The following is a 21567-nucleotide window of genomic DNA, read 5'->3' on the forward strand; positions in this document are numbered from 1 at the left end:
AGTCCATGGGGACTCCAGTCCCCCCAAGCAGGGTAGTGACATAGTCTGGAAGAGTGGCGGTTGGTAGGCCACGCACACGGACTAGGCCTGTGCAAAGAGTCTCTCCTTAGGCGAGGTGCAGGCCCCAACTGCCATCTGCAGCGGGGTAATGGCACCTGTGGGCGGTGATGAACAGGCCACAACCAAGGACAGAGGCGGGGCGGCAGAAAGGCAGGCCGCAACCACAGGCTGAAGTGGCGTGTCAGCGGCCGCGGGAGGCACCGGGCAGGCCGCAACTGGCTGGAGTGCAGCGGCAGCAGTTGAGGACGACCGTGGGCAGGTCGCGAGCCCAATTTGGAGAGGGGTGACAGTCTCTTGCCGGTAAGCTCGGTACCTCCTCTCTGAAGGCCACCGTAGATCTCCTCTCTGCTTCTGATCTCTCCTCTGGTCGCCGTCAGTCACTCTGGCTCCGTCACACCCCCACAGTCTCTTTCTCTGTGTCTGGCGTACTACCAACTGACTTCCCGGCACGCTCCACGCCCCCTTTATACTCGCCCCGCCCCTTGCTGACCTGTCACTTTCAATAGCCCGCTCTCCTCCGTTGTCCCCCGGGTACCGTTTTTCTAGGAACTCAGATGGCGGTCCCCTTGGTTCCGGCCCAGACACTCTACGAGGGTCCTCCTCCCTACACCAGCACATGTCCAGGCTCATTTGAAGTTCCCCAATGGTCGATTCAGAGGAGGCATGGGAGAAGGTCATGTGGTCAAAGGAGAACAAAATAGAACTTTTGGTATCAACTCCACTCACCATGTTTGGTGGAAGAAGGAAGAGTATAACCCCAAGAACACCATCCAAACCGTGAAGCACGATGGGGGAAACATCATGCTTTGGGTGTGCTTTTCTGCAAAGGGGACAGCATGACTGCACCATATTGAAGGGAGGATGGGGTCATGTATCACAAGATTTTGGCCCAACAACCTCCTTCTCTCAATAAAAGCAATGAAGATGGGTTGTGGCTGTGTCCTCTAGCATAACAATGATCCTAAACACACAGCCAAGACAACTAAGGTGTGATCCGATAAAAGCATTTCAGGGTCCTGGTGTGGCCTAGCCAGTCTCCAGACCTGAACCCAATAGAAATCTTTGGATGGAGCTGAAACTCAATGTTACCCAGCGACAGCCCTGAAACCCAGAGGCGTATCCAGGAGGGGGCAGCCGGGGCAGTTGCCCTGGGCGCAGGCAGCAGGGGGGCGCAGTTGGGCCGCCCGGCCGCCTAATGCAACTGTCCGCAGTATCGGAGGTTCTCTGTGTCAGCCTTCAAGCTGACAGCCGATGCAGAGAAGGAGGCCACGCCGACTCCCAGGCAGCAATTGTACTTGGCGTCTATACAGACGCCAGTACAATTGAAGCTCTGACCGCCGGGTCAGAGCGACGTCAGCAGCGTGATCAGGTCATGTGATCACGCTGCTGACGTCACTCCCGGCGCCCAGAGCGAACGCTGGTGGTAAGTGTGCTCCTCTGTGGAGCTGAAGAACCACCGAAGATGGGAGATGGGGGGGTGTTCATGAGTGGAGATGGGGGTTAATGAGTGGAGATGGGGGTTAATGAGTGGACATGGGGGTTAATGTGGGGATGGGGGTTAATGTATGGGGATGGGGGTTAATGAGAGGAGATGGGGGTTAATGAGTGGAGATGGGGGTTAATGAGTGGAGATGGGGGTTAATGTGGGGATGGGGGTTAATGAGTGGAGATGGGGGTTAATGAGTGGAGATGGGGGTTAATGTGTGGGGGTTAATGAGTGGAGATGGGGGTTAATGTGTGGGGGTTAATGAGTGGAGATGGGGGTTAATGTGTGGGGGTTAATGAGTGGAGATGGGGGTTAATGTGGGGATGGGGGTTAATGTGTGGGGGTTAATGAGTGGAGATGGGGGTTAATGAGTGGAGATGGGGGTTAATGTGTGGGGGTTAATGAGTGGAGATGGGGGTTAATGTGTGGGGGTTAATGAGTGGAGATGGGGGTTAATGAGTGGAGATGGGATTAATGTGGGGATGGGGGTTAATGAGTGGGGGGTTAATGTGTGGAGATGGGTGTTAATGAGTGGGGGGTTAATGTGTGGAGATGGGGGTTAATGTGTGGGGGTTAATGAGTGGAGATGGGATTAATGTGGGGATGGGGGTTAATGAGTGGGGGGTTAATGTGGGGTTTGGGGTTAATGAGTGTGGGGGTTAATGACTGGAGATGGGGATTAATGAGTGGAGATGGGGGATTAATGAGTGGAGATGGGGGATTAATGAGTGGAACTGGGGGTTAATGTGTGGAGGGGTTAATGAGTGGGGATGGGGGTTAATGTGTGGGGGGATTTTGGAGTAGAGACGAGGGGTTATTGAGTGGGGATGGGTGTACTTAATGTGTGTGGGGGATTGGGGATGGGGGGATTTGGAGTGGGGGGTACATAATGTGTGGGGGCATTTGGAGTGGGGGTACATAATGTGTGGGGGGATTTGGGAGTAGGGACGAGGGGTTATTGAGTGGGGATGGGTGTACTTAATGTGTGTGGGGGATTGGGGATGGGGGGATTTGGAGTGGGGGGTACATAATGTGTGGGGGGATTTGGAGTGGGGGTACATAATGTGTGGGGGTATTTGGGAGTAGGGACGAGGGGTTATTGAGTGGGGATGGGGGGTACTTAATGTGTGTGGGGGATTGGGGATGGGGGGGATTTGGAGTGGGGATGGTATTTAATGTGTGTGGGGAGATTTGAGGACACAAAATGAAGAGTATGTATGAGGAAACAGTATGGGGGATGGGTGCAGACAGTAAGGGGTGCGAACGGGTGAATGCATGTGGACACAGTATGGGGAGTCGGGGATATGTGTGAGCAGACAGTATAGAGAGTGAGGGGGTAAATATATGAGGAGACAGTATGAGGAGGGAGGGGAATAGTGTGAGGTGACAGTATATTGCAGATATTTGTATTTAGGGGCATTATAATGACACTTCTATCTTTAAGGGCATCGTGTGGGGATTTGCTGCAGAAGACCGGAGAAGATGGACGTCTGCAGAGACGGCTGTGGATGAGAAAACTCATCATGGGGTCTGGACAAGAAGAAGAAAAGGAGACCGACTGCAGAGACGACGTCATCTATAAGGTACCTGGATGTAAATATTTGTGATACTGACTAATTCTCATGTTTTTATTTGTTAGGAGCATTAAAGGGGTTGTCCAGGTTTGTGCTGAGTCTGCAGACATTCTATGTGACTGCAGACTTCTGAATTCTCACAGTGCTCACTGAACGCTGTCAGGATTCTCTCGTGCCGGTAATTTACATACAGGTGGTCACGTGCTGACTAGACATGTGTGGCCTCACTCAATGAAAGTGAACGAAGCGAGGCCGGGCACGTCTAGTCGGAATGTGGCCAGAAGTATACAAATCACATACTTGTGCTGACATGACTGTATATCGGCAAGGGAGAATCCTAAAAGTGTGCAGTGCATTCGTTGTGAGAATTCAGAAGCTGCAATGTCAGGATTCAGCTCTGCAGGTTCCAGTAGTCATCACACGGACACTTCACTCATATGCGATTTTCATAGTTATGGTCCTGTGACAACGAGCTTCTCTTCCCGCTTTCAGTTTTTTACTGAACATTGAGAGCATTAGGGAGAGCAGCTCGTGGGTACATGACTAACTGTGCAAGTCGCATATGTACTTGGGGGGGGGGGCGCCGAACCGAATTCTTGCCCCGGGTGCCAGAAAGCCTAGATACGCCTCTGCTGAAACCTGAAAGATCTGGAGAAGATCTGTATGGAGGAGTGGGTCAAAATACCTGCTGCAATGTGTGCAAAACTGGTCAAGAACTTTTGTTGTGAATCGAAAGTGTTTCAAAGTCTCGTGTTGTGTTGAAAATTCAAGTATAATACCATACTGTTTCCCTCCCACTTTGATATGCTTCAGTGCAATGCTGTCATACACTATCTGTATTTAATCTTAATTAACCAGATGTCTATTTTCAGTTGGTCAAAACACATAGACTATTATTTATGAGTCTGAATGTTGACTCTAGAATTGATGCATTTTTATTTAGTAGGTCAAGACCTCGCAGCTGCTCTAATCCCGGCGAGTCAGCAGAAGGGTGAGACTCTGTAATTTTGCACCTTCTTGGGTATTTTTCTGGGACCATTCTATATGTTTTTGTCTGATGATTCAATAAGGTATTGACACTCTGTTTTACCCTCACCCTGTGTTGTCTGAGTAGTATTATTCCCACCAAGAAAAGGGAGCATGCACACAGTGGAATGACCCCTGGCACATCCGGTCACAGGCCAGCAGACCAGAGCACGCACTGACCCTCATAGCTCCACACAAGCGGAATGCCGATAATGATTTGCACGTGTAAGCAGTCCAAGAATCTACAGGCAGGAAGTTTGGATGCTTGAAAATGCTGGCAGGTGGGAGATATTTAGGAAACCATAAGAAGGTATGCAGGATACAGGAAACTGCTGGTAAGCAGGAGACATCAAGGAGACCACTGGCAAGCAGGCAGAAGACATCCAGTAGAATGCATGCAGGCAAGATGAAGATGTGCAAGAGACCACAGGCAAGCAGGCGAGATGCTGGAAACTGCTGGCAGGCTCAGATGTCCAGAAGAACACAAGCAAGCCTGCTGGATGCTGGAAACTGCACGCATTCAGGAAACATCCAGAAGACCACAGGTGGGTATGCAGAATGCTGGAAACCGCAGACAGGCTTGCAACGTCCAGGAGACTGCAGACAGCAGCTGAACAGTTCAAGGTGTATGAAGCAAGTCAGAGTCTAGCAACACTGAAGTCTTAGGCTACTTTCACACATCAGGTTTTCGGCGTCAGGCGCGATCCGGCGTCGTGCCGGAACGCCGGATCCGGCAAATGTTTCGTAAAACCGGATGTGACGGATCCGGTTTTCTGGCGGATCCGTCTTTTTCTGGACAGACAAAACCGGATCCGTCTCATCCGGTTCATCCGTTTTTCTATCCGTTTTTCGACGGATTACGCCGGATCCGGTTTTTAAAATTGACCCTTGTGGCCTTCCGAACGGGATTGGCTACTGGAAAACTATATATAGCGTGTTCCTACAGCCCTTCTTTGACAGGTTGTAGAGGAGAAAGTGCAGGTTGGAGAGAAGAGCAAGTTATTGGCGAAGATGGATGTTGTCATTGGAAATATTTTGAAGAATTTGGCGGATTTTACAGCGGAGGCGAATCGTTTGAGGGTGATTGTTCTGGAGAAGGAGAGAGCGAGACAGCAGCGCATCAGGCATCGTAGACGACGTTTGTGGATCCACCCCATCACAGCCAAGAGAATGACGCGTGGGATCTATTCTACACTCTGCATGGACCTTCGACGAAACCCGGATAAATTTTTTGGATATGTTAGGATGAAAATGGAGAATTTTGATTACTTGGTGGAGCGCATTGCACACCTCATAAGAAAAGCGGACACCTATTGCCGCTTCTCTGTTTCACCCGCAGAGCGTCTGATGGTGACTTTAAGGTAAGCCACATTTATTGGATATGATCGCATCAGAGCACACTTTCACTGCAATCTTGTTGGTGGTAATTTGTATCTCCAAGTGTTATAGGTCAGTTTTGGTATGTAATGCTGTGATTTAAAACTAATTTATTGTTTTTTAATTCCCCACAGATTTCTTGCAACTGGAGAATCCCTTTCGTCACTGCATTTCCAGTACAGACTCGGGATTTCCACCATATCTGGAATTGTGAAGTACACATGCCGTGCACTGTGGGACTCCTTAGCTGAAGAGTTTTTACCAGAGCCCACAACAGAGAGGTGGATTGAAATTGCTGACAAGTTTCAACAGATATGTCAGTTTCCCAACTGCTTGGGCGCTGTGGACGGGAAACATATCCGCATTGTAAAGCCAGCTGGATCGGGATCGGAATATTTCAATTACAAGAAATATTTTTCAATTGTCCTCATGGCCATCGCTGACGCGGAATACAAATTTATTGCGGTTGATATTGGGGCCTATGGCCGCTCCAATGACTCTCAAGTTTTCAAACTGTCTGCCATGGGGCGTAAACTGTATGGAAACACCTTCCAGTTCCCACCACCTAGACCGCTGCCGCAAACATCTGGTCCACCTATGCCATTTGTCTGTGTAGGGGATGAAGCCTTCCAGCTGTCAGAACACCTTTTGAAACCGTACTCTAGCAGAGGATTGACAAGACCAAAACGCATTTTTAATTACCGCCTCACAAGAGCAAGAAGAATGGTTGAATGTACCTTTGGTATTCTGACAGCCAAATGGCGGGTCCTATTGACTGCGATCAACCTCAAGACAGAAACTGTGGACGAGGTGATCAAAGCGTGCGTGGTACTCCACAATTTTGTTATCTGCAAGGAACCCATTTCCATTGAGGACACCTCTGAAGAAACCACCTTGCAAGATTACCATGACATTACCACTAGAAGTTCTGTGACGGTTTCAGTAATGAGGGACAATTTTGCACTATACTTTATGTCACCTCAAGGCAGAGTACACTGGCAGGATGACAGAGTGTGAAAGATTTGTGCCCTAACCAAACTTGTGTACCTTCTGTACCAACAGTATATACCTTTGCCAACCAAAGTTGGCTATCTTGTCATGGTCTCTATTTTTAGCTTTAGGCCACAGGTGTGTACCTGGTTGTGTTTTATGCAAAGTATTTCACCTTTTAACAAAAGTTGTGTACATTGTTAGGAAATCACCAACAATAAACACAACTTTTTAGGTGAAATACTTTGCTTCAAACACAACCAGGAACACAACTGTGGCAAAAAGCTAAAATTTACCCACAGTTATATACCTGGTTTTGAATACCATTTCACCTTTTAAATACCCTGTATTTAACCTTTTTCGCCGCAGAAAGAAATGACAGACAACCAGTGTAAAATAATTTAACTTTTATTGAAAAATGTTTTTTTTAGTAAACTTTTTTAAAATTTTAATAAACTTGTTTAATAAAACTTTGAAACTATAAAACTGAAACCATAAAACTGGTCATTTTTATTTAAATACACACATTATAATTCTGTGTAGTGTGTGGTGGAAATACTGCTGTAGGGGCTGCGGGACACTTCGACACTGGGAGTGTGGAGAGAGGACTGGGATCGTGGTGGGGAAGGAACAGTTAGAGGTGAAGGTGTGGAAAAAACTACAGAATGGGTGGACATGTGGGAAGCAGAAGAGGTGGTGGGTGGTGGAGTGGAGGGTTGGGCAGGGACTGTAGGAGCAGATGATGTTGATGGCAAGTTGTATGGGGAAGGAGTTTGGTACGGGGCAGGTTGCTGGAAGTGGGGAGATGTCTGGTACGGGGCAGGTTGCTGGAAGTGGGGAGATGTCTGGTACGGGGCAGGTTGCTGGAAGTGGGGAGATGTCTGGTACGGGGCAGGTTGCTGGAAGTGGGGAGATGTCTGGTACTGGGGAGGTTGCTGGTACTGGGGAGTTTGCAGGTACTGTGGAGGTTGCTGGTACTGGGGAGGTTGCTGGTGCTGGGGAGGTTGCTGGTACTGGGGAGGTTGCTGGTGCTGGGGAGGTGGATGGTGCTGGGGAGGTGGATGGTGCTGGGGAGGTGGATGGTGCTGGGGAGGTGGATGGTATGTAATAGGAGGGGGAGGATGGAAAGTGGCTGGAGGTGGATGGTATGTAATAGGAGGGGGAGGATGGAAAGTGGCTGGAGGGGGTGTAGATGTAATAGGAGGGGGAGGATGGAAAGTGGCTGGAGGGGGTGCAGGTGGAGGAACTACTGTGGTGGGAGGAGGAGGAGGTTGGGAGGTAACTTGCTGGAGAGCAGCGTGGCATGAATGCATTACATGCATCTGCTGGGCAGGAGAGAGCGTTTCCATGCGCTCCACAACAGACCTGAAAAAGGTGTGGTTTGGCGAAGATCTTGCTTCTGAATGCATGGTTTGCAGAAGTGTCTTCACCTCCAGAATGCTGGAGTTGATCTGCTGATAGCCTGCGGAGATTTGCTCTGACAAGACTTTGAGACAGTTCTGGAAAGATGCATTCAGATGCAAGAACTCTGGCGCATAAGTCTTTTCCTGACCCCTCTGCCGCTGCCGCCCAGTACCCGCAGGTGTACTAGAGGTGGCAGGGGCAGAAGGGTGGGGTAAAGGGAAAGCGATCTCCTCACCAGCAGCTTCATGTAATGTAGGCGGCCACGATGCTCCTGTGCTGGTGGATGGGACAGATGGGTCGAATGTGTGGGAAGGCTGGGAAGGTGCAGATGTACCGGGGCGGTCGAAGTGTCCCTCGGTGCCGGTCTCCTCAGGGATCGCCTCAGAAGGGTCCAATCGTGCCGGCTCCCGAGTGCTGCTCACCGTGCTGTGGAATAAAGAGAAAAAAAAACAATTAAAATACTGACATGGTATGGCCCTGGCTGAAAAAAAAATTTACATATAACATTTTTTTTCACATGTGGTGTGTAATATTTACCTTCTGGTGACCATTGTTTCCCGGAGGAACGACAGGGCTTGTGCGTACTTGTACTTGCTCCTGCGTCCTCCAGATCCACTCGGGGCCCGCATCTCTTTATTGAACTCCTTCTTGAAACGATCTCTCACAGACCGCCACCGATTCACAATTCTGTTCCCTGAAACGAGAAAGGAGTGGTTAGTATACAACATCAGTGTTTCCCAAACTCCAGTCCTCATGGTCCCCAGGGGTCATGTTTTCAGGATTTCCATAGTAAATAGAAATCCTGAACACATGATCCGTGGGGACCACGAGCACTGGAGTTCGGGAAACACTGGTTTACATCAAGCAACCGGTACTGTATATACTTACGCTCTTTAATCTGGGCCCGAGCTTCAAGGTCCTCCCAGCGGCCCACAAGGAGCGAACAGATTTCCTCCCAGAGTCGTCGGGTAACGATCAGGTCAGCGTGGCGGCGGTCAGCCATATTCCAGAGCGGCTCACTTTCTCTGACGAGATCGATGAGGCGGTCCACATCAATCCCTCCATCCTCACCGTCAGAGTCGGGAGCACGCTGTGAAGGCTGTTAAAGAAAAAGACAAAAATAACATAATTAGCCTCCACAAAAGAAATGAAATAAAAAGTGCAAAAAAACAAAGCAAAAATATTTATACTTACACGCTGGTGACCGCCGCGTTGCTGTCGCCGACGACCCTGGGAGGCACTGCGAGGACCTCTTGGCCAAGCACCAGATTGGGAAGACTAGAGAAGAAAACAAAAAATGTTATGTCTTTGGATGTAGGCATTTGTTTGCTGTGTGTGGTCTGCAGAACATTGTTTTCTATGTGTTGTGTGTAGTGTGATGTTGTGTTTCTGCGTTTGATGCAAAAAACTTACCAATTGTGAGCCCACTCCAGGTGTCTGTCCACCCCTTCCTTCTTCTTCTGGGAGCTCCTCTTCATCTTGTGATTCCTGTTTTGAAATAAAAGGCAATGAATAGACATATATTACAGAGAAGATGGATTTTGGAAATAAAAACTTACCGTCAAACGCTGACGATGCGAGGGAGGGCTCCCAGAAGATGATGTGCTGTCTTCCTGGTGGCCACACTCCATGCCTGTGGGTGGTGTTCCAGCTGCTGCCATTGCTGCTGCTGCTGCTGCATCTATTGGGCGGTTGTTGAATAAAGAGAAACAAAGGGCCAATGAATATCTTGATATTCAATAGCCCTAGTTTGGAGGAATGGGTTATTTGATAATTACCGTCTCTCATCTGCTGCTGGCCTCCCCTCCTCAGCATGTTCTATTTGCTGCTCCATTTGGGGTGGTGGTGGTGCGGATGGTGCTGCAGTGGTCTCCTGCCTTCTCCTGCTTCGCTTGGTTGCTTTCTTGGGTGGCATGTTGGGTGTGGCTGTGGGTCCCACTGTCTTGCTTTTATATATGTCTTGTGGGCAGAGCTACTGAGCATGCTCAGACCAAAAAACCGGATCCGGCTTTCGCCGGATCCGGCGCATTGCGGCGCTCATAGGCTTTTATTATGTGAAAAAGCCGGACGCGCCGGATCCGGCGTGTCCGGCTTTTTCGCCGGAGACAAAAAACGTTACAGTCACCGTTTTTTCCAGACGCCGGATCGCGACACATTGCCGGGTCCGGCGAAAACCGGATGAAACGCATGGCCATCCGGCGCGATCCGGCGCAAATGCAAGTCAATGGGGGGAAACCGGATCCGGCATTGCATTTCGCCGGATCCGGTTTCTGTCAAAAGCGCCGGATCGCGCCTGACGGCGAAAACCTGATGTGTGAAAGAGGCCTTAATAAAGTCCTGGAAGCTGCAAGCGTATTCGAGACATCTTGGTAGCCACAGAGAGCCAGGTGAAGTCCTGGAGACCACTGACAGGAACTGTGTAAAAGCAAACTAAAAGTCATACTAGAAAATCCTAATTTCAACACACAGGTGTGTGATCTGGGAAGGCTTATATAGGACTTGGTAGTCGAACACATGGGAGTATGGCCGGCCACTTCCAAAGTCCAACGCGGAGCTCAAGAAAATCTAGTGGACAGGGGTGAACGAAGCAAAGCAAGTATCAGGGACAGATGCATAACAAGACGTATTGGAGGTTCATATTATGAAAGATGTTAGTCTTAGATCATTGGCAGAACGGAGAGCATGAGTAGGGTGGTAGACAGGGATGAAAGATGAGATGTAAGGCAATACCATGGAGAGGTTTGTGGGTGAAAGTGATAGGTTAATGATATATTGTATTTTATAACGCATGGGTAACTAGTGCAATGGCTGGTCCATGGTGGAGATATCAATTTATTGCTTGGAAAGGAATATGAGCCTGTTACATTCAGGATAAATTAGTTCGTTTTCTGTAACAATTATATTAATATATAAAAAACATGTAAAAACAATATGCGTTGGCAGAGTTTTTTTCTAATTATTTGTTCCTATTTTTTAATCATTTACTTATTTTTCATTTATTTCACACATTATGTTCCCCATTAGCTCATGGGGGCATGGGGGCATTTCAACAATTAAAAACTTTTTTAAAAAATCTGATTTCCTCTGTAACAGGGGCTGGTATAATAGCCCGAGTTACAGTGGGAATTCAGCCTCCTGGCTACATATCAGAGAGGACTAGGTCTCCTAGGACACAGCAGCTCCAGCTCCCTCCCTGCACCTGATAACATGAGAGTTGTCAGAGCTTTCTACACTTTATACTCTCTCAGTGCTGTGAATGCAGCAATACAAAATGCAGAGATGGCAATAAACCATCTCTGCCTTCTCTATGGGAAGTCCAGCTGTGTCTGATAGCCAGTATCTTTGCTTCGATAACAGCACAACCTTGTGGCACAAATGCTGACTGCCCGGATGACTAAAGTCTATTGGTAATTCAGAAGTAGGTAAGTCAGAACCTCAAATCAGATATATTCATCAAAGGTGAGGGTAATGTTTTTCATTATTGGTCTGGTTTAGCATGTTGCTTTTATGTAATTTCAATAATTTTCTGGGATAAACACTTCAATTTCTGGAACAATTTTAAGGGTGCCAAAACTTTCAGACATGACTGTATATGGTAATGAAGTGCACTGCATATGAGGTCATATGACAGGCAGGTTGCTGCAATGTATTTAGTTGAGAAATTGCATCTACTTTGCATGTGACTAATTGTAGCTGCAATACAACTATATGGCATCGTCCATGGGATCAAACCACATGCATGGATATACTGGCACTTAACAGAAGAGGATGACACATACAGTATACGGGGACATGCAGATTTGCAGTCATATCTGGATGGGTTGTCAGCTATGAGCTCACAATAATGACCATAGCAACTCTGTGTTCCTCCGTATAGGGGTCTGTACATACCATTGCCAATCTATCAGGTAGACATGGGAAAAGAGATTAAAACTACCCTGATCCGGCTTCACCTTACATACTCTGTGGCAAATGGAACAGGGCAACCTGGGCACCTGTTATGTTTTAATGCCCCTGTGACCTCATGATGTCACAGCGCAATTCAAGGAGCTTATAATTTACAGAATATAATTGCAGCCAGTAATGTGGAATTTCTTAAGAACTTAAAAGTAGACATGAAGAAATTTTTACAATTAAAATATCAGATCATTTTGAAAAATTTGTAAAAATTCTTAGAAACCAAAAATGCATATTTTAAATTCCTCACTGGGAAATTCCACAGCTGGCTATTTTTTCAGCCAGAAATACTGAAAAATAGTAAGCAAAAGGAACATTTGGGACAGACATTCATAAAGGAAGATTGTAGTGATCAGAGTTGAAGGGCTATTGTATGCATTGTTTCATAGCTGACCTTGGGGACACTCTCTCACGTCATAATATCTTCATACTGATGATACTTTTTTATTTTATATGTTTCATTTCATATATCATATTTAAAGCCAGAACAGTAAAACTGAAACTTACATGGTGTGAAACAGCAGAAAATAGTATTTTAAACTAAAATAATGGAAAATAGATTCATATAAATTTAAGGATGTTTAAAAAGCTAAGGGACCGCTATGGGCACGATCACAGATGCCCCTACAGATTCTCAGCTATCTGTCAGCCATATGAAAGACTGAAAACAATTAAAATTGAAACCATGTTGTACAGAATCTTAAGAGGATTCAAGGTATTGAAATTCATCATTAGTTTTTGATTAGTTAACTGGGTATTAGCAAATCTTTACAAAAGATAACACCTTAAAATTAAATTTGACACAAAATTTATTTTATTGCAAAATAAAGAAGAATGTTGTAGTCTTGACTTAAAACACAAAGAGATTTTGCCGTGTAATTGCAGCATCTGTACTCAGCCACAGAATTTCTCATTGTATGTTAAAATATATCTATGTGCTGGCATTTCAAATCTGAGCCATAATAAGCACTGAAGCACAGTCAGAATCAATTTGATAGATCGTTTATTTTCTGTAGATTGGAATCTGCTAGACTAAGATAATAAGTCACCGGGGTTATAAGGATGAATCCAGAGAAATTGGCCAATGTTCTTAAAACTCATCGGCAAATGGATATTTAGGGCTTTCTTTCCAGCTAAAATAAAAAATAGAAGATAAAAGGAATGTAAGGACATAAAATAAAAGATAATAAATAAAAGTACAATAAAATAGAGCGAAAAATATTAATAAATAAAAGTTAATGTAAATTAAAAATTCTGAATAAATATGTTCTCGGAAACTAGAAGGTACTTACGAATCCAAAATCAGGTAACGCAGGTTTTTATTGATTCCATCTAGAGATTTCATGTCTTCATCACTTAAGTTAAAATCCAAAACCTGTAAGAGAAAAATAATAAAAATATAGTTTATTTTTAAGAGGAAGGAAATTATTCAAATTTCAATTTCTTCATTTACCTGGAAATTTTCCTTGATCCTCTCAGGGCTGAAGCTTTTTGCCAAGACGACACATCCCCTCTGCAGCAAATACCGCATGGCCACCTGCGCAGGAGAGCGGCTCAGCTTCTTAGCGACTGTATTTAAAATGGGGTCTTCAAGAACTTTGGGAGAATTCTGATCAATCCTGTCAGAAAGAAAACAAACTAAATCTCACATCTCTTTTCCTAAAATTTTGGTGAAAGGAAAAAAAACAAGCATATTGGTTTAGTGTCCTCCATAAAAACACCAACAAAAGTTATTATACGGCCGTCAGTAATATCTCATAGTGTGAACGACACTATTATATGAGCACTATATGTAATGCTATCATATGCCTACTATGGAGGATACTGCTACTGCTATCACATGATAGTCACTATTACATGAGACATGATGTGAAGGGTAAAACATAGTCAATTAAGCAACTTGTTATCTTTTGTACATATAGGGCAGTATTATAGTAATTATATTCTTGTACATAGGAGCAGTATTATAGTAGTTATATTCTTGTACATAGGAGCAGTATTACAGTAGTTATATTCTTGTACATAGGGTGCAGTATTATAGTAGTTATATTCTTGTACATAGGGGCAGTATTACAGTAGTTATATTCTTGTACATAGGAGCAGTATTATAGTAGTTATATTCTTGTACATAGGAGCAGTATTACAGTAGTTATATTCTTGTACATAGGGTGCAGTATTATTGTAGTTATATTCTTGTACATAGGGGCAGTATTACAGTAGTTATATTCTTGTACATAGGAGCAGTATTATAGTAGTTATATTCTTGCACATAGGGGAAGTATTATAGTAGTTATATTCTTATACATAGCAGCAGTATTACAGTATTTATGTTCTTGTATATAGGGTGCAGTATTATAGTAGTTATATTCTTGTACATAGGAGCAGTATTATAGTAGTTATATTCTTGTACATAGGGAGCAGTATTATAGTAGTTATATTCTTGTACATAGGGGCAGTATTATAGTAGTTATATTCTTGTACATAGGGGCAGTATTATAGTAGTTATATTCTTGTACATAGGAGCAGTATTATAGCAGCTATATTCTTGTACATAGCAGCAGTATTACAGTAGTTATATTCTTGTATATAGGGTGCAGTATTATAGTAGTTATATTCTTGTACATAGGAGCAGTATTATAGTAGTTATATTCTTGTACATAGGGAGCAGTATTATAGTAGTTATATTCTTGTACATAGGGGCAGTATTATAGTAGTTATATTCTTGTACATAGGAGCAGTATTATAGCAGCTATATTCTTGTACATAGGGGCAGTATTATAGTAGTTATATTCTTGTACATAGGGGGCAGTATTATAGTAGTTATATTCTTGTGCATAGGAGCAGTATTATAGTAGTTATATTCCTGTACATAGGAGCAGTATTATAGTAGTTATATTCTTGTACATAGGGGGCAGTATTATAGTAGTTATATTCTTGTACATAGGGGGCAGTATTATAGTAGTTATATTCTTGTACATAGGGGGCAGTATTATAGTAGTTATATTCTTGTACATAGGGGGCAATTTTTATTGTATAAAACCCACAAATACAATTAAAATAAACAGAATTCTTCCTTAACACAAAACATAAATTCTCATGAATGCATCAGACAATAATTATAGAACTAAATTAATACATTAGGAATAAAGGTAACTTAGAGTTCACTCCTGTGGAAGGAAGAATATGAAATAAACACTTTTAGTAACACGATCATGTTATTATCCCACAGACACATTCCTCCATAGTTTCTCATTACTCTGACTTTTCTTTATCTCTATCGCTATTATCCATCTGAGCTCGGACAGTATCTTTGTGGCTGCGGTGACGGGATGGAAGGGCTCGCTGTGGAGGGACACTCGGGTTCTCATGTGCCAGTGGTAATACTTAATGGTGGTAATGATCAGGTACATTGTCCCCCTGTCGATGTTACCGTCAGTGGATGGGACTTCATAGATAATGTCAGGGTATTTCAGGGACAGCAGTCTGGGGATTTTCAGCTTGGTCGACACTTCCGTCCATATTTCCCTACCTCCCCAGCAATCACAAATAAAATGCTCCATGGTTTCCTCCTGCTGACAACCAAGGGGACAGTTCCGATCCGAAACACTTAAATATTTTAAGTTTCCCTTCACAAAGAGCTTCCCATGTAGCGACAGCCAAGCAATGTCAAAAAACTTTGCTGGAAGTCGCCTCCCGTTGAGGAACCGGAGACTGTCCTGAAGAGTCCTGGTGGCACAGTCACTTAGGGCCAGTGGAGAGTAGAAGAAAGTCCTACATATATGAACACACAGATCTTTCCTCATATTACTCTCAATGTAGGACTTCTCCAGTCCCCACTTCCTGACACATTTCAGACCATATTCCAGATACTGGGGGAGGTGGTCACCTGTCCATCTCCTCCTCTTGAGACTGCCGCCTCGCACCCAAGATTCTGCAAAAGGCAATATCCAATACCTGATACTATTTGCCCACAGGGAGCTACTGTTTGAATCCATGCTCCAAAAATCTACTTTCAGAAACAAGGAGTCAAAAAAAACCCTTGGATTTAACATATCCAGCCCGCCCTCACTCTGCTGTAGGTACATTATACCCCTCTTTATCAGGTTCATCCTGTTCCCCCACAAGAGCTGGAAGAACAGGCTGAGGAGCCTCGCCGAGAAGGATTCTGGCAAAGGAAAAACGACAGAGACATACAAGAAGACGGGGACCAGGTAGGTCTTCAACATAGCAACCCTTTCTCTGTAAGTCAGCCTCCAGTTCTTCCATCGCTGAACCTTTGCATTTCCGGTCTCCAATTTTTCCTCCCAATTTAGGCTGGCATTATCTTCCCTCCCAAATTTAACCCCTAAGATCTTAATATGGGTGGAAGCCTTAATAAACTGCGGTAGATCAAAGTCTGGGTCAGATTGCAATGTCCACAGAGCTTGACGCTTCTCAAGGTTGACCAGAGACCCGGAGGCCCCTCAGTAACTTCTGATGGCCGCGGACAACATCCGCACCTCATGAGGATTAGATATCACCAGCGTCACATCATCCACGTAGGTAACCACTTTCAGAGGTAAGCAGTGGGGGACCGGCACCCCCCAAAAGTTACACTCCTGCAGTGACCTCAAAAACGGGTCTATGGCAAAAACATACAGGAGTGGACTCAGCGGGCAGCCCTGTCTCACCCCCACCTCAACTCCAAAAGTGCCACCCTGCCAACCATTAATCACAGGAAAACTCACCGCTTCTCTGTACAAAGTCTTCAGCTAATCCACAAATTGTCCTGGAATACCGTACTTTGACAAAGTGGCCCACAGATAATCATGATCAACTCTGTCAAAGTCTTTAGCCTGGTCCAGACTGACAACATATCTCCCACACCGCAGAGCTTTACATCTCTCAAATATCTCCCATATCGAGATGACCGCTCCAGAGATGTTCCGCCCTTTTACCGTGCCAAACTGAGAGCCTACCAACAGTGCCGAGGACAAACAGACTAACCTAGAAAACAGGATCTTCGCCAGAATCTTCCTGTCAACATTCAAGAGGGCAAATGGCCTCCAGTTCTTAATGTCGCTCGGCTCCTTACCTTTAGACAGCAGAATTAATGAGGACACTCTCATGGATGGAGCATCAGGTGATTTTCCAGACAATTTTTGTAAACATCCACAAGAATTGGAGCCAGGAGGTCTCTGAATTTCTTATAAAATTCTGCTGTTATACCATCCGGACTTGGTGCCTTCTTCAGATGTAACTTATCAATGGCCTCCTTAACCTCTTCCACCGTTAATTCTGCTGTCAAAGGAGAAAAGTCCAGATCATTAGTATCAGGCGTTGGAGTTGCCTCCAAGAATTGAATCATTTTATGTTTATCCAAGGCCTTCCTCTGAAACAAGTCAGTATAATAAGATTTCACAACCCCCAGGATACCCTCCCAAGATTCCTGCAATACACCCTGGGAGTCAATGAGACCTGTGACCGATTTATTGACCACCCACTCCCGGCAATTCTCAAAGGGATCAGGTGCTCCCAAGACCCCATAATCCCGTTCAAGAACCAAGGAGGTATACCTGCTGTACTGATACTGCCTTATCTCAGATTTCAACCGGTCGATCTTCTTTTTGTTACCCCCGCCCTCCGAATAGAGTGACTCCAATTCTTTGCGCAGCCTTAGGTACTGGCTGTACTTACTCCTGCCTTTCTTAACTGACAGTCTCTTCAAGAGGCATATGATATCATCCTTGACGTCTTCCCACCAGTCGGCCATGTTGTCATAGAAGTCCACTCTCTGTAGATGACCCTGCAAAAGGGAATAGACACAACTCTGGACAGAGACAGAGACATCGTGGAGGAGGCTGGAATTGAGTCTCCATAACCCCCTACCAACAGCAGCTCGCTTAGCGGCCCCCAGGCAGAAATATAGGGCAAGATGGTCTGAGTATGGGACGACTCTCTCACTCAGGGCACCAATGACTTCCATTGGACTTACAAAAGCCAGATCTATTCTACTGCCTCTATTGGAGCAGGAATAGGTTAATTTTGGCTTTCGACCTCCCCGTTTAAAGACATCACCTAATCCGGCCTGCAAGACTATGTTATTCAAGATCCTACCATCCCTCGTCACGGTTCTACCTGAGGAGCTGTCACCTGATGTCAGTATGGCATTAAAGTCCCCTGCCATTATCACTGGAAGAGAGGTGAACAGATAAGGCTTGACATCATTAAATAACTGTATCCTGTCAGTCACCATCTGTGGCCCATAGATGTTAATAAGCCGGAGTCGCCTTCCATAGACAGTGACTTCCAGGACCAGACACCTTCCCATAACCACCTCCATCATCCTATGTACTGTCACATCCCTGGTGTTAAACAGAATGGCGACCCCGGCGTACGGCTCCACAGCCAGTGACCAATAAGAGGGACCAGACCGCCATTCCCTCTCAGCCTCCCTCATGAGCCCCTGAGTCGTCAGCCGCGTCTCCTGCAGAAAGATGACATCTGCGTCCAGGTATCGGATATGGTCATAGACAGCGTGCCTCGTCCTCCTCATCTTAATGCTGTTCACATTACTGGATGTTATTTTTAATGAGAAATCCGCCATCACAATACCACAACAGAGGAGCAGAGATGCAAAAGCCGCCATCATAAGTCTGGATCACAGATGTTCTGACTACCACCGGTCTCCATGTCAGACTGTATCTCAGTGTCAGCAGGTACGGGCTTCCGTTTTGTAGGGGGAAGGTCCGTTACGTCCCTGTCATACTCAGTCTCTATTCTTTTTATCTCTTCCTCCAAGTCCCCATCAGACTCAGACAAAACATCAAACTTATTGGACACGACCATCACACCTGCCGAACTCTGGACTTTTTTCCTGCCACCCTGGCTAGTGACATACTCCTCCTCAGGTTTACGGGAGGCCTTGTCCTTTTTTTCCTTTTTACCTGATTACAGCCACTTTACAGCTAGAGATGGTGATACTGAAGTGGTGGCTACATGTGGCTGCTGGACCTGAGGGACGACCTCCATGCTCCCCTCTGTACCCGCTGTGCAAAGCTGCTCTGATGTTACCTGAGCGGACCCCTGGTGGACTTCTGACCTGGTCAGTACTGTCCCTGACATTAAAGCCTCCTCCTTCTGAGCCTCTGTCCCTGTCACTAACTCCTCATCAGGAAGGAGCTTGCATATATTGTGCCAGGCATCTGGACAGTCCCTGTGAGGGTGGCCGATCTCCCCACAGAGATTGCACTTGATGTTCTGGCAATCTGCCGCTAAGTGGCCGACTTCCCCGCACAGGCTGCACTTTACCACGGTACAGGTGTTTGCCAGGTGACCCACTTTACCACACTTAAAACACTTTCGTGGCTGCCCAGGGTAGAAGCAAACCCCCTTCTCCCTCCCGATAAAGAAGGAGTTGGGTAAGTGAGCCGTGATATTGTTGTGCTGGCGCAATTTCACCAGCACCTTCCATCCACCGGTCCATATACCGTCCTCATCCCTGTTTTTGGTGAGGTCGGAGACAAGGTCACAATGCCTCCAGAGCCACACCACAATGTCCTGCGGGGGAACAGCCTCATTCCAAAAGATGAACCGTGGCGGTATCCGGCTTAGATATTGGAATGAAGCTGAACTTATTCCAGCCATCAGTGTCCCTGAACTTGGGGAAATTGGCCCAGAATCTGTCCAGATCAGACATGAGCTTAAAACTGATGTCATAGCCCTGTCTGTCTGGCAGATTGATGACCGCCAAGATATTAACCGGCGCAAATCCCATCTGGCGGCACAGGAGCTGCCTGAACACCAGCCTCCTGTCTGGCAAGTCCTCCTTGGCACCTCTGTGCCGAAACCGCACCACATTCCTCCTTTTGAAAGCCTGCCCGGTGTAATTGGCGCCGGAGGTAAAGGACGGAGCGCCGCGGCTGCAAACATTACTGGGAGGGACCTGTGGGGCCGCAATGGGCTGACTGACAGGGCGAGGGTCTGCAGCGGAGGGGCCTGTTGCACCTTGTGTGCTGGAAACCAAAGGGGGGAAATCACAGACATTTTGCACATTTGAATTTGAATTCACAGTGACAGTGCGCTCCCTTGCTGGTGCTAAGGAGAAGAGATGACCCAGCAGGGACCAGTCCAGTCTCTGAAACAGATGACGCTTCTTTTCATGGTGGGGAAAACAACTTTGGTAGTGAATGCAGCCTCTGCCCCCTAATGATGTTCCGTTTGAGTATCCCAAAATGCACTGGGATTCTCAAACAAAATGTCATTGGAAAAAAAAAAACACAAGCAGACAGGAAGCTAGAGTAGAGAGTAGAGTTGAGCGATACCGTCCGATACTTCAAAGTATCGGATCGGAATGGATCGGCCGATCTTTAAAAAAAGTATCGGTATCGCCGATTCCGATACCGGAAGTCCCATTCAAGTCTATGGGACTTCCGGTATCGGAATAAGAAAAACCCTGTTTTTGCCTTGTACAGCCTCTCTGGGGTCTGTACGGGCCTTTCGGGGGGCTGTGCCGGCCTGCCAGGGGGTCTCTGCAGGCTCCGGTGGTCTGTGCCGGCCTGCCGGGGGGCTGTGCCGACCTGTCGGTGGTCTGTGCAGGCTCCGGTGGGCTGTGCCGGCCTGCCGGGGGGCTGTGCCGGCCTGCCGGTGGTCTGTGCAGGCTCCGGGGGGCTGTGCCGGCCTGCCGGGGGGCTGTGCCGGCCTGCCGGTGGTCTGTGCAGGCTCCGGTGGGCTGTGCCGGCCTGCCGGGGGGCTGTGCCGGCCTGCCGGTGGTCTGTGCAGGCTCCGGGGGGCTGTGCCGGCCTGCCGGGGGGCTGTGCCGGCCTGCCGGTGGTCTGTGCAGGCTTCGGGGGTCTGTGCAGGCATCGTCCGATGGGACTACAAGTCCCATCGGGCGATGCCTGCTACCATGACAGTGATTGACACATTAGCCAATGATGGGACAGTAGTAGTCCCATCATCCGGCTAATGTGTTAAATGTTAAAAAAAAAAAAAAAAAATACTACATACATACTACATGCATGCTACATACATACTACATGCTACATACATACTACATGCTACATACATACTACATGCTACATACATACTACATATATACTACATGCATGTTACATACATACTACATGCTACATACATACTACATGCTACATACATACTACATATATACTACATACATACTACATACATGCTACATACATGCTACATACATACTGCATGCTACATACATACTACATACATACTGCATGCTACATACATACTACATACATACTACATACATACTACATGCATGCTACATGCATGCTACATACATACTGCATGCTACATACATACTACATACATACTACATGCTATATGCATGCTACATACATGCTACATGCATGCTACATACATACTACATGCATGCTACATACATACTACATACATACTACATACATACTACATGCATGCTACATACATACTACATACATACTACATGCATGCTACATGCATGCTACATACATACTACATGCTACATACATACCACATACATACTACATACATACTACATGCTACATACATACTACATATATACTACATGCATGCTACATACATACTGCATGCTACATGCATGCTACATACATACTACATACATACTACATGCTACATACATACCACATATATACTACATACATACTACATACAATACATTCATACAATACATACATAGACATA

General features: G+C 46.0%; 1 pseudogene; it reads right to left on the reverse strand.

The window, feature by feature from the left end:
• Positions 1-12860: 12860 nt before the first annotated feature.
• LOC141083299 (aldo-keto reductase family 1 member C1-like) overlaps positions 12861-21567 on the reverse strand; it is a 43972-nt pseudogene continuing 35265 nt past the window's right edge.

This window comes from Dendrobates tinctorius, unplaced genomic scaffold (genome assembly GCF_039654945.1).
Source record: "Dendrobates tinctorius isolate UK_male_01 unplaced genomic scaffold, ASM3965494v1 ptg000020l, whole genome shotgun sequence".
NCBI lineage: Eukaryota > Metazoa > Chordata > Amphibia > Anura > Dendrobatidae > Dendrobates > Dendrobates tinctorius.